Below are 3,470 nucleotides of genomic sequence, written 5' to 3' on the forward strand. Positions count from 1 at the left end.
CACCGCGGTGAGTCAGCTGGGATTGCAAGCTTGTTTTCTACATCACAGAACTCCAGACCTGGGAATTCTGTTCCTCCATGAGACCCAGGAATGTACAGCTGGAAAAACTGAGGTGACTTCTTCAGGCCCTCCGTGATTCTGTAATAGTAAGTAAGTCTGGTCGAAGAGTAAAAAGTTATGATCCATCATTTTCGAGGCCTCTTCATGTTCACGGGACCATGCTCTCACAGAAGGTTCTAGGAAAGAATGTGTTCCATGCCTTTACTTACCCGTAACTCAGCTTTTACATGTGAATTATATTTCATGTGGGACACAGGTTCATTTTATCATGGCCGATGTGATGTAAGAAGAAGGTGCTTCACAAACGGAGAGTGGCCTGGGCCTGTGGAGATCTTAAAATGACCAACCTTTGGGGTGCTTGGGGGGCTCAGTCGGTTGAGCGACCGACTTCGGCTCAGGTCATGATCTCACGGTTTGTGAGTTCGAGCCCCGCGTCGTGCTCTGTGCTGACAGCTCGGAACCTGGAGCCTGCTTCTGATTCTGTGTCTCCCTCTCTCTCTGCCCTTCCCCCACTCATACTCTGTCTCTCTCTGTCACAGAAACAAAACATTAAAAAAAATTAAAAAAAAAAAAAAAAAAAAAGACCAGCCTTTGCAGCTTGGGGCCCCCGTGTCAGAGAGATTTGTAACCACAGCTCCTTCCCTGGTAGAACATCCGTGTTCAGGGGAGTTCAAGGTGGCTGTGAAACCATGCCTTTGTGGACCACCTTGCAGCCTCCAGCAAGGGTGTTCACAGAGCCTAGTGAGCAGGGAGCCCTGCCTCACCTTGCCCTTGGAGGCCTTTCACATGGATTCCCTGTGAAAACGCATCTCTGTTGGAACGCCCCAAAACGGACCTGCCTGTCTGGCTGGCAGCCAGCAGCCCCGAGGGGGGCAGAGGAAGCCGGGGCGTAACTGGGGTAAATGCCTCTGCTGCAAGCAGACTGCGGCACTTAAAGTCACAGCTCTCACCCAGCCTCCTGTAGGGACAGAAGAGGAGACTGTGATACTGTATTACCCTGTCACTCACAGGGAGGCAATTCCTCAGGTCATCAGTCAAAAGCCTCCTTGGCAATGAGAAATGAGCCTGAACACCAGGCCGTTTAAAAAGATATTTATTGTGAAACGTGGATGCGGCGGCGCCTTCCCCGAGTCGAGACAGACGCTCAGCATGAATTACTCCGGCGAAGTCTAGAGAAGCAGGGGGCAGCTACCTGGCTACACATGAGATACGGCCTCAAAACCAGCACCACACGTCAGCACCTGGGAGGAGAGAGCACACAGGTGGAGGGCGGGGACGTGGGTCCTCGGGGCTGCGGGGAGGGACGATCGAGAGCCTGTGGCCCCGGACAGGCGGCCGACTTGTGGGGCTCCCCGCAGGGTCCTCAGGCCCAGGTGAGGACGAACAGGGCTAAATCCGGTACAGGGCAAACCAGAGATGCCAGCGGACGTGACTCGATGCCTGGAACGTGCGGCAAAGTACTCCAGGAGCGCGATGCTGGGGGACGTGGTAAAACGAGACCGGTGATACTAGGCAACCACAGGAGCTGGCTGATGGAGATTTGGGGGTTCGTTGTATTGTTTTTTCTACCTCTGTGTAGATTTAAGAATTCTAATATTGCGGGGCACCTGGGCGGCTCAGTCGGTTAAGTGTCTGACTTCAGCTCAGGTCATGACCTCGTGGTTCATGGGTTTGAGCCCCGTGTCGGGCTCTGTGCTGACGGCTCAGAGACTGGAGCCTGCTTCGGATTCTGTGTCTCCCTCCCTCTCTGCCCCTCCCCCACTCATGCTGTGTCTCTCTCCTCTCTCTCTCTCAAAAATAAAAATAAACCTTAAAAAAAATAGTTCCAATACTGAGACCAATTTTTGAATAAAATAGATCCTTATCTTACCTTTATGGATCTCATCTCTCTGCAGATATATATCCCAGAGCATATGCCAGGCACACTTTCTGGCGCTAAGAGAACCTGCAAACTACAGAATTATATTTTGGAGATAAACACACACACAGATATATGTATATGTATACACCCATTATCACATATGTGTATTGTATGTGTGGACACACATATTCACCAATGTTACAATTGCTACACTTATATTTTATGGCACGTACACAGTCCTTTGTGCATTTTTGCCATTTAATTTCACGAAAATCACATGAGCCATGGGACTCAGTAAGTCATCTAAAGTCAAAGAGATACCGAATGCCAACTCCAGGTTTCAAGCCCACCTTGGTTTGACTCTAGAGCCTGGAACCGTACCGACCCAACCATACTAACCCACACTCACTGGGGTACAAAGAGCCTCCCTGTACAATCACGAGGCCAAGAGAAATGAGTGCCTTCTGTGGATGAGGCAAGGTCAGAGGGAGCCCAGCCTGCCCCACTGCTTCTGCCACCCTCCTCTGCCACACTCCTCAACACCACCATGACTTTCTATGTCCCTTTGGGCAAATCTGTGTGCACCTGAGGCCGCCCAAAGAGTGCCATGTGGCCACAGCCTCTGCCTGAGCAGGTGCTGGGCGTTACGTGACTGCCCACTCTCACACGTCTACATCTGGCTCCACAGCAGGACCCTGGAATGGAGTTTAAGAGCCAGAGATGAAGGAGACAGAGTTTCGAGGTGGCCAAACCACTGTTATCTTTTTTTTTTTTAACGTTTATTTATTTTTGGGACAGAGAGAGATGACAGAGCATGAATGGGGGAGGGGCAGAGAGAGAGGGAGACACAGAATTGGAAACAGGCTCCAGGCTCTGAGCCATCAGCCCAGAGCCTGACGCGGGGCTCGAACTCACGGACCGCGAGATCGTGACCTGGCTGAAGCCGGACGCTTAACCGACTGCGCCACCCAGGCGCCCCCACTGTTATCTTTTAAATAAAATAGATTGCATTTGTTTTTCTAGTTATAAAGACAACTGGGTTCTACTGGAAGCAGACCTTGGGTTAAGAACCTGAGTGCCGGGCCGCCTGCGTGGCTCGGTCGGTTGAGCATCCGACTCTTGATTTTGGCTCAGGTCATGATCCCAAGGTTGTGGGATTGAGCCCCGCATTGGCTCTGTGCTGAGCCTGGAGCCTGCTTGAGATTCTCTCTCTCTCTCTCTCTCTCTCTGCCCCTCTCCCCCCTCGCACTTGCTCTCTCTCCCTCGCTTTCTCTCTCTCTCAAATAATAATAAAAGAACTTGAGTGCAAATAGTTTTGGGGGGAGCATCTACAGGGGAAGTGGGGGCATGAGTCAGGGAAAGAGGCACCGTGTGACTGAGCAGGCAGCCACTATAGGTAACACGAGGCTTGGTTCCACTGGGAAAGTCTGGGAGACTGTGGCGGAATATACGTGAGTTTTCCCACCTGAGAGGTGAAGAAGCCGGGGAAGTTACCCTGTGACTCCCACCCACCACCGGCTGAATGCTGCTCCTGGCACTGGTAACTCTT

At 51.6% G+C, this 3,470-nt stretch overlaps 1 long non-coding RNA gene across 1 annotated transcript in view; it reads right to left on the reverse strand.

Moving 5' to 3' along the window:
• Window positions 1–1,137: 1,137 nt before the first annotated feature.
• Window positions 1,138–3,470, reverse strand: part of LOC122494501 — an 11,924-nt gene continuing 9,591 nt past the window's right edge. The window contains exon 2 of the long non-coding RNA XR_006300181.1: window positions 1,138–1,301. This is a non-coding gene — a long non-coding RNA (uncharacterized LOC122494501). The remainder of the gene's footprint in view (window positions 1,302–3,470) is intronic.

The sequence above is a fragment of the Prionailurus bengalensis genome, chromosome E2, assembly GCF_016509475.1.
Source record: "Prionailurus bengalensis isolate Pbe53 chromosome E2, Fcat_Pben_1.1_paternal_pri, whole genome shotgun sequence".
Taxonomy (NCBI): domain Eukaryota; kingdom Metazoa; phylum Chordata; class Mammalia; order Carnivora; family Felidae; genus Prionailurus; species Prionailurus bengalensis.